Source organism: Nematolebias whitei, chromosome 14, assembly GCF_014905685.2.
Source record: "Nematolebias whitei isolate Nwh7 chromosome 14, NemWhi1, whole genome shotgun sequence".
NCBI classification, from domain to species: Eukaryota; Metazoa; Chordata; class Actinopteri; order Cyprinodontiformes; family Rivulidae; genus Nematolebias; species Nematolebias whitei.
Window position 1 is genome coordinate 23,904,859 of NC_056511.1, and position 10,559 is coordinate 23,915,417.

The following is a 10,559-nucleotide window of genomic DNA, read 5'->3' on the forward strand; positions in this document are numbered from 1 at the left end:
ATATATATATATATATATATATATATATATGTATGTATGTATATTTAAAAATAAAGAAATTTCATTTCCTGTAAAAATGCAGCGTGAATGCAGAAATGTGTAGTAAAAGCTGAATAGAGCAGAAATGAGCAGAATGAGCTGAAATAGGCAGAGATTGAATAGATTACCCAAAAAGAAACTGAAATGAGCAGAAAAATGCTGAACTAAGGAAAAAAAGGCTGAAAAAGCTTAAAAGCTGAAATGAGCAAGAAGAGTCTGAAAAGAGCAAAAAACAGTTAAAATTATTTAAAATGTTCACAAAAAGATAAAATCAACAAAATAATGGCAACAAATTTGAAAAAGCAGAAACGTTGAATTTAGTAGAAAGGAGCTGAAAAGAGCAGCAGCTAAAAGGAGTAGAGAAAAGCTAAAATTAGGTTAAAACTAGATGAAAATGTGAAAAAAAGAAGAAGTTAAAATTAGCAGAGAGGCTGAAAGGAGCATAAAAAGTTTAAATACAGGCTCACAAAAGGCTTGTGATGGGAACCATATGCATATATTCTTTAATTTCTTGGAAATTAGGAGGATGAATAGAAATACAGCAGAAATGCTTCAAACAGGAAGAAATTAAAGAATATGTGCATATAAGGTTCTCATCACAGGCTAAAAAAAGTTAATAAAAAATGTTAAAATTAGCATAATGCATAAAATGTACATAAAAAAGTGGAAAATAAGCTGAATTTAGCAGAAAGTACAAAAAATTAAAGAAAAAAGCATGTAGCAGAAAGAAGCTAAACGAGCTCAAGGAAAGTGAGAAAAAGCTGAAATGAGCAGTAAAAGCTAAAAATGTCTGAGGGATTTGAAGAGCTCCGTTCATTTTCAATGAGAAAAACATGGCTGACAAAGCTAAATATTTCAAAAAGGAAACATTGCACAAATACCAAAAGTCCTCGCAGGAATGTACTGAATGAGCTGAACGTTTTGATTCATGAATTGTTTAAATAGAACGAAAACCGAGGAACGAGTTACGAGCTGAAAAACTTACAGAAGAAAAATGGATCTGAATTAATTAATTATTTATTTATGTGTTATTAACAATTAATGAAAGTTATTGATTGGTCCTGAAGACAATGAGATGGGGTCTATAGGAGGTAACAATGTGTGTTCTACTTTCGTTATATAAGATGTAACACAAGAAGAAGGTCATCCGCTGTCCATCCCGTGCACAGCTCCACACAGTCTTCAGAACTTTTCCCTCACCTGGACCTTCACCTCTTTCAGTGAGCCCGCACTGATCCTGAGATACGACAACAGAACCAGACACATGGCGAACCTGTGGGAGGGCCAAGCTGAACTGGACCAGGACTTGCTCCTGCAGGGGGACGGATCTCTCCTGCTCAGCAAGCCGGAGAGTGGAGAACACTCTGGATCCTACACCTGCACCTTCTCAGGCTCGCAGAGCAGGCACATCGTTCAAACTGAGGTCAACATCACCGTCGCATCAAGAAGTGAGTTTCTGATCTGTCTGCAGCTCATCGAGTAACAAACACGTTGCAGGGAACATAAAGAAGAAATGTGTTTTGTTGCAGGTGTGGATGGAAGGAGCAGGAGGAGGTCCTGGTGGAGCACAGCAGCTTCTGCAGCTTTTGTCTTGTTCACGGTCGTTGTAGCTCTGCCTCAATGTGCACGACACAGAGGTGTGTTAGGTATCCACCTTCTTCTGCCATCAGTGAAATATGATCTGGAATTCCTTAAATTTGTGAGATCTAATCTAATTAACAACATTTGTTATTCCTGGTCTTTAATGAGCTAAAATACACTTTCGGAGTGATTTATTACAGCAAATATTAGGAAAACATTGAGTTTTATGATTCTAAGTAACCAAGTTAGGGCTTGGATTGCAAAACTTTGATTTGTATTTGGAAATTAATTAATTAATTTATTACTTAATTAAAACAAAATTTAATTCAGATTAAATTAGGTTGTCGCTTCTTTTATATTTCTCTTTATTGTCTGTATTTTTTTGTGAATGCTTCTGAATTATTCTCACTATTGAGATTCGTTTTTCATCTGTACGTTTTCCAGCAGGTAACTCGTTCCTCGCGTTTTCTTCTATTTCAACAATTCATTAATCAAATCTTCAGCTCGTTCAGGACATTCCTGCTGTGACTTTTGGAATTTGTGCATTTTTAACTTTTTGAAATATTTAGTTTTTCCGGCCATGTTTTTCTCATTGAAAATGAGGTCTTAAAACCTGCTTTTTACGTGCTATTTCAACTATTTTATTTTAATTATACTTCTGCTAAGATGAATTCTGCTCTGGGTTTTATCATGCCCTGTTAGTGCTATTTCGTATCTGGTAAAACTACTTCTGCCCTGCTCTAATTCTGCACATTTTTTTCCTAATTCTGCCTTTTTGCTACCACTTAGCTACATTTAGTATTTATTTAGGGTAGTGCTCTTATAGCTTTTCATTACTTTGACTTCATATCTAGCATTTCTCTGTTTACTGCTAATGTTTTGCTACTTCTGACTCTTAAAGTATTTATTTCTGTTTAACTTTTTTCTGTTGTTTTTGCTTTGTATTCTTCTTTTAGCTTCATCTGTCCAATTTTCAGCTATTGATTAAATGAACTTTAGCATTTTTAGCAGCATTCAGCTGCAGGGAATGCTAATTTTACTAGTTCATGTTTAAAATGAACTGGGTCACAGCGAAAAACAAGGTGCACACACACACACACACACTCTCACACACACACACACACACACACACACACACACACACACACACACACACACACACACACACACACACACACACACAGAGGTTTGTTTTGCTATCTTTGTGGGGCCTTTGCATTGACTTCCATTCATTTTTCATTCATTTCTATAGCCTAACCATGACCTTTATCCATAACCTAACCATTACCAGTACATACCTAACCCTAAACCTAACACATCCTCAATTCACACCTTAGTCCTAAACCTAGCCCCTAACCCACCAATGGGACTTCTTCTTATGGGGCCCGGGCTTTGGGCCCCATAAGGAGCAGTTGGTCCCCACAATGTAGTATAAGTTGGAAAAATGGGCCTCACAAAGTAGCATAAACAAGGACACACACACACACAGGTTTGTTTTGCTATCTTTATGGGGCCTTTGCATTGACTTCCATTCATTTTTCATTCATTTCTATAGCCTAACCATGACCTTTATCCATAACCTAACCATTACCAGTACATACCTAACCCTAAACCTAACACATCCTCAATTCACACCTTAGTCCTAAACCTAGCCCCTAACCCACCAACGGGACTTCTTCTTATGGGACCCGGGCTTTGGGCCCCATAAGGAGCAGTTGGTCCTCACAATGCAGTATAAGTTGGAAAAATGGGCCTCACAAAGTAGCATAAACAAGGACACACACACACGTACACAATAGAATGTGATTCAGAACACTCTTCATCAGAATAAATAAACAATACAAAAATGGAAAAGATAAATTTCTATATATCACATAAGCAGTAAATGTAAACTAGTTCCTGAATAAAAACTCAAACCATGTCAGACTTTCATGCTCAAATGAAATATAAAGTACAATGGATGGATCAAAGCAGGTGCATTATTTATATTAGACAAGAAATGTAAAAACGATTGTCAAGCCTGTGAACTTCACCACTAAACTACATCATCAGCTGAATGTTTGACCACATGGGGGCACTTATTGGATCAAAACCTTGTCTTTTTTTTAGACTGTGGCACCAAAAATACTAAAATCCTTTGGATCAACTCTGCAAAACAAATTTTGTAGATGCTAACTTTTTTCCCTCCTCTCTCTGATTAGAGACCAGACGAAATGGAACTGGATTTGTTGAAGGTGGACTTGAACTTGGCAAAGATTTAAACCCGTCTGCTTCATTCAAGCCGGAACGGCACAGCATCAGACGCAGCCTGCAGCCGGCCCGGTCAGAAGCCCAGGAGGAACATCCGGGCTGCGTGAACAAAACAGCAGAAAGATGTGAGGAGACTACAACCCCTGAAGAAGACGACCAAGCGGTGGGAGGAAATGATCAGACGGGGTCCAGAAAACTGGAAAACGATGTTTAGAAAATAAACCTGAGCTTTATTTATCATAAAACAAGCTCTGAGCTTTAACGGTGAACATGCAAAGCAAATCCACATCAACCCATGTCATTATTAGAGTTTAGACAACTTATATATAACTTTTTGTAAACCCTGTGATGAAATGTAGAATTGGTGTTTGCCTTTCCTATCTTTAAAATAAAACAGTTTGCACATTAAGCTCAGAGCTGTGAGTGACGAGGTTTAATCTCATCGTGATCGATGATGCGACGAGGCCTCACCGTGGTTTCTGTGTTTAGTTTTGTGCTTTGGCTTGTTGACTTCCAGGAACAGCCTTAAAGGATGCGCCGGAATGGATGGTGCTAATCACCGCTCTAATTACATCATCTGTGCAAACATAGCACAACTTCCATGGCTTAACAAAGATTCAAACCTCTTGTTTTGTGGGTTCGAGCTGACCTACAGCCATCTTTCTATTCATACTGTTTGGTCATCTGGTTCTACTCTGCAAACCTCTGAGATGTGGGTCGCTTTAGGCTAATTAGGCTTTCCATCCTAAAATGAGCTTTGGGATTGTTTCGTTTTGCAATGGTTCAGTTAATAAGAGAACAGTTTGTTTGTGACTCCTCAGACTGATGAAGCCCTTCGGATGGAGGGCGAAACATCTCTCAAGAAAAAAAAAAAAGAAACTGTCCAGATGACCTGACTGAACATTGTTGGACAAATACAGATCCATCATTTCTTGAAGGAATCACTAAAATTAGAAACATCTTATCTAAAAATGATGCAGAAAAACTGTTTCACACATTTGTCACGTCTAGACTGGACTATTGCAATGGTTTGTTATCTGGGTGTCCAAATACTTCTTTAAAAAGTCTTCAGTTGATCCAAAATGCTGCTGCCAGAGTCTTAACTGGAGTTAGTAGGAGAGATCATATCTCTCCAGTTTTAGCTTCTCTCCAATGGTTCCCTGTCAAAAACAGAATTGAATTCAAAATCTTATTTCTAAGCTACAAAGCTCTCAACAACCTAGATCCATTTTATGTTACAGATCTTATTGTTCCATGTTTCCCAACAGAGCACGTTTCTCTCAAACTGCAGGCTTACTCGCGGTTCCTAGAGTTTCCAAAAGCAGAATGGAGGAAGCTCTTTCAGTTATCAGGCTCCTCTCTCTTGTGGAACCAACTTCCAGTTTCTGTCCATGAGGCTGACACATTGTCCAGTTTTAAGACTGGGTTTAAGACTTTCCTTTTTGATAAATCCTATAGTTAGGATTGGCTTGTTATGCTGCCATAGGCTTAGACTACTGGAGGACAAATTGACCTCATTTCCTTAAATTAATTGTTAAAATTGAATCATTTTCATTTGATGTTATTTCTATCTTCATGTGTGATTCTCGAGCTGCCATTGCGTATCTGTTCCTCTCAAACCCAGCCGGTCGAAGCAGATGGCCACTTGTCCTGAGCCTGATTCTGCTAAAGGTTTCTTCCTCATGAGGGAGTTTTTTCCTTTCCACTGTCACCTTCATGCTTGCTCGAGATGAAAGTTCTGTGAGCAGTCTGCTCCTCAGATAAATAATGTTAACTTACTTTTTATGTATATTTCTGTTCAGTGCCCTGAGATGACTTCTGTTGTGACTTGGTGCTATATTAATAACCTGAATTGAATTGAATTGAACTGAATTGAATTGAATTGAATTGAACTGGGCAGCACGGTGGCGCAACTGGTAGAGCTGCTGCCTCTCAGCGAACAGGTCCCTGGTTCAAAACCCGGTCCAGGGACCTTCTGGGTGGAGTTTGCATGTTCTCTCCGTGCATGCGTGGGTTTTCTCCGGGTACTCCGGTTTCCTCCCACAGACCAAAAACATGCATGTTAGGCTGATTGGTAACTCTAAATTGTCCCTAGGTGTGAGTGAGAGAGTGAATGGTTGTTTGTCTCGTTTGTCTCTATGTGGCCCTGTGATGGACTTGCGACCCGTCCAGGGTGTACCCGCCCCTCGCACAGTGATTGCTGGACATGGGCACCAGCGACCCCTGTGACCCAAAATGGAATAAACGGGTAAAGATAATGGATGGATGGATGGATGGATGAATTGAACTGAACTGAACTGAAGGAATGAGCATAGCAAGATTTAGACAGCGGTCATCATGTGTTAAAAAATCTTAAAGTTTTACATGTTTTGGTGGAAAATAACGTTTTGAAAGATTTCCTGCAGCGTTGTGTGATGCCATCCTCAGACTATGAGTTGTGAATGACTCTCAGCTACTACCACAGCAAATTTTAGCTCAACATCTGTCAAATGTACTGACTTATAGCCATTTTTATGTTGGTAATGTTGAATCGAGGTGGCGGCCGTCTTGAATTCAGTTTGGATTCAGAAACTTTGGAAACGAACAAGATGTGAGACTGTGTTCAAACACAAGAGGCTCACAGAAACACATTGTTTATGTCAAATTCAAGTTGGAGACATAAGATGTTTCACATTATGACTCAGACTTTCCTTACATTTACCAGAGACGATCATACGCCCCACTCTTCCACAATCTGATGCTAATTTCTCCTCCATCTCTCGGCCCCCTCCCCAACATTTTCCTCTACTCAGGGTCTCTGTTCACACAGTTTCAGTGTAAAAGTGCTTACATGTGCAACTGTGTGTCGATGTGTAAATTGTGCCTTTTTTCTTTTTAGACATTCCAGTTCTTTGTGGCCATAAAGCTTTTTGTTTTTGGCTATAAGTTTAAAGTGTCCCCCCACCACCCCCTTCTCCTCAAATGCAACTCTCCTGAGGTTTAAATGTGACAGTCAACTTTTCTGGAGCAGTAAAGAACCAAGGACGGAGACAATTGTGCAGATTTGTGAGCGTGTGTGTGTTTTAATGACAAAGACCCCAGCTCTGGATCTGGAAGTAATCATGTCGTCCTGGCTGCGCTCCACGGCCCCCCTCCCTGTGATGTAACCAGAGCATTTTTATTTATTTATTTTTGTTTGTTTTCAGGAGGGTTTTCATTTCATTGAAGGGATTTTTCGAAGTGTCTTTTCATACTTCCTGTTTGCTCGTTCAGTTTTATTTATGTTAAAGCAGACAGGTATGCTTTGCGTTGCAGCGAGGCTCATTTCTCTCAATTTACAGGGGTTTAGTTGTGTGTGTGTGTGTGTGTGTGGGGGGGGGGGGGGGGGGGGCTGTCTTTCAGTCCCAGCCACAGGGCCTCCTCCCACCTCCACATACAGTCCACATGCTGACACAATCCAAACATCCACATTTTTTACATCTTCAACGCCTCTTCTCATGTGTTCTCCACACAATGAGGGAGGATTTGAGTGTAAACTCACAGATAAATCAGTAAAATAAAAAAATAAAAACTCTTGAGATAGGACAGTTGGAAATGTAGGATGGACGCTGTCACGAGACTCACAGCCCTCTGCGGTGATTCACTCAGAGCTGGAACATGATCTGACCACATGATATCGATTACAGAGGAGCCAAAGGTCAGGACTCGCCTCTCAAAGAAACAAAACGTGTCAGCAGGAGAGATTAAAGATTGATTCTTCATCCAGATCTAAACTTCTTCTGATAAAGCTGCTTCCAGTCATGTGGACAGTTCTCTGCCCAGCCAGAGAGGGGCAGCAGCTGGAGCCTCCTGCTGCAGAGTAAACACAGCCGCTGCTCCTCTCTCCCCTCTTGAAGGTGGGAGGGGAGAGGGTCCCCTGTCTGCTCCTTTGTCATGGGAAGACTTTGCTGTTTCAGAAGGAGGACTGCAGCTCTCACACACAGACACTCGTCAGAGAAGCTTTCAACCATGTAACCAAGGCACAGAACAGAGGTCAGTCTCTTCTTTTTAAAACCTCAAATCTTATTTTTACTCTTTTTTTAAGTGCATTTGGTTTTTTTTTAAAGAGTGATGCATTTACATCAGGTCATCTTCACTTACATAACTTACATAAGTCATCTTCTGCACAGATGTTTTATTCTTTGGTAAAGTGTGCCAAACTGACTTCAGCTTGATAATGGAAGAAATGGAACAAATGTTTATAAGTTTCTTACACGAGAAGTGTGGAAAGATTCACAAATTTCATTTTTGACCCAATTTGACTTTTATCATTTATAGTGCAACTATAAGACCTGTTGAGTTCACAGTCAAGAAAAACGACTAATCAATAAAAAGCATAAAACTCAGGTGGTAATTAAAATGCATGTGCAGTGTACTCCAGATTACTTAGTGATCAAATGACTTAATTGTAACTTACATTTGTAATCTGATTACATGCTTTACTTCTCAGCCCTTCACTCTCCAAACAGCTCAGTACCTTCCTGTTTTTTATCAGTTATGAAGTTTTATACACCAAAACATCTGGGTTGTTTCGATGACTCAGTTGTTGGGTTGGAGCAGTCGGGATCAAAGGTTGGGTCACATGTGTCAGACTCAAGGCCCAAGGGACAAATGTGGCTCTTGTTAACATCTTTTCTGGCCTCAAAGATATTTTAAACGTAAAATATCTCTATTGTCTGTCATTTTATTTAAAAACCTAGCATACTTCATTTAACACAGACTAACATGGTGGTCAACTTTGAAGTCAAGAAAAAGTTGTTTTTATTATTTAGTATTTTTTTTATTTTGATGTGTGACGAGCAACAAAGAACTTCACTTGAACCTGGAACTAAGAAAAGTTTCAGGTATCTCACTTGAGGTAATGTATTGGTTGACATTGACGCTTGGTTTGATATTTGAAAATTGGTTTTTAAATTTTGACCCCCTTTTGTAACCAAGTTTGACACCCCTGAAATATTGGGTCCAGTGGTTTTAGATGAGCCGTGTCGATCCTTCACTGTCCGCCATTTTGAGTTAGAAGTTGACCAAATCAGACCTGACTGAACCTCTGCTTTAAGAAAGTAAAAATGATAAATATAACCTGTAAGATGTTTAATCTGGTTGACTTTGTTAAAGACTTCAGTTTGCACTACAGACAGTAAGTTTGTGCTTGCTAATTGATGCTACAAAAAGTTAGCACTGGCAAGTTAGCACCAACTTACATTGGAACAATCTAAAAGGCAGATTTTGGCATGTTTTTATTTTTTTAAATCTTTTAGTAAAGTTAATTTAACCATTAAGTCATTTTGACCAATTCTTTTGGTTAGAAAACTAACCTGGTTCACTTGGTCAAAGTGATAACCCAACGTGGACTTGATCCAAATTTGACCCAAACTGAGTAATATTTAACCCTGTGGTTCTTAGTGTGTGGATGCAGCTTCTTCCCCTAAGCTCAGAACATTCCCCCGTGGCCATTCAGACTTTTATTACATTCAAATTTAAAGTAATTATTTTTTCCAGCCCTCTGAAGTTTCCCAAGATGATTTTTCTTTCCATGGAAAGTGAAACAGTGTCTGAACGTCGAGCGTGAAGCAGCTCCACTTTGGGTTTTACTCAAAGTATTTCAACTCAGAGATGAAAGCCGTCTTATCAGGGACCAGTTCTCAAACTGTTTACATCTCAGTGTGTATTTTTGATGCACGCCACCCAGTTGACCCAGTTGATGCAGCAGAACCTCCTGCTCCTTACTTGAGAAGGGGTGGGGTAGGGGGGATTCTCCTCCCCCGTCTCTCTCTTTCTCGTTTTTCTCGGAGGTCTGGAGAATGAACTCATGCTGACTGGATACAAGAGTGTGTAAGAGGATACCCTGCATCCTGTTGGCCCTCTCTCCCTCCAGACAGCAGGACCAGAACATCTCAGATCAGCCTCCTCGGCCTTCCTCTGCTCTGTCTGTGGGCTCAGGAAACAATCGTGTGATTTTCTTAACCTCCCCTGAAGAATAACCAGAACCAACATTTTTGATTAGTATGAAAACTGTGGCATTCCTTCTGAGGATGTTGAAGCACAATTTAACTTCTTATTCACATGTTTTAATTATAATCTTTGTTCTATGAGCCAGTTACTAAAATTCAAAATTAGTTAAAAAGGAATATATTAAACAAAATGAAATTAGAAACGTCTCATTGTGTCAAGTAATGAATTCTACACGAGCTGCAGATTTTTTCCACCTTAGTGTGAATTCTCAGACTGGGTTAAACACCATTAAGGTGCACAGTTTTCAAATTTTATTGGCCAGACATAAAAATTAAAAAAACCTCAGGGTTTTTTGAAACACTGTCTTTTGGAAAGTTTCTTTCTTTTTTCCCACTCTTTTTTGTGAAAATGCACACATCTGGAATAACAGCTGGAAGTATGGCATTGCTGTTTTAAAGTGTTAAATAAAAGGAGCCGTTTAAATATTATGTAATCTTTCCTCAGCAGAAGAAAATGCTTTTGTAGTATGAACAGGGTGCAGATATATTCATACATTTAACGGGTTCTTCATCTTTCTGACTGTGTAAATGTCGTGCATTGAATTTAACAGAAATGTAACGAGAAACGTTATTTATCTTTGACCCATCAAAATGAATGCGGTCATTTATTTACAGAATCAAAGTTTAACATCAAACATTTACATTAATTTGGCAAAATAT

The 10,559-nt window shown here is 39.2% G+C and overlaps 1 protein-coding gene across 1 annotated transcript in view; it reads left to right on the forward strand.

Annotated features, from left to right (window-relative positions):
• Positions 1 to 7,807: 7,807 nt before the first annotated feature.
• The window catches only part of phldb2a (pleckstrin homology-like domain, family B, member 2a), a gene marked incomplete in the record, with an annotated part of 59,151 nt that continues 56,399 nt past the window's right edge, over positions 7,808 to 10,559 (forward strand). Inside the window, 1 exon segment of the mRNA XM_037687638.1 lies at positions 7,808 to 7,881.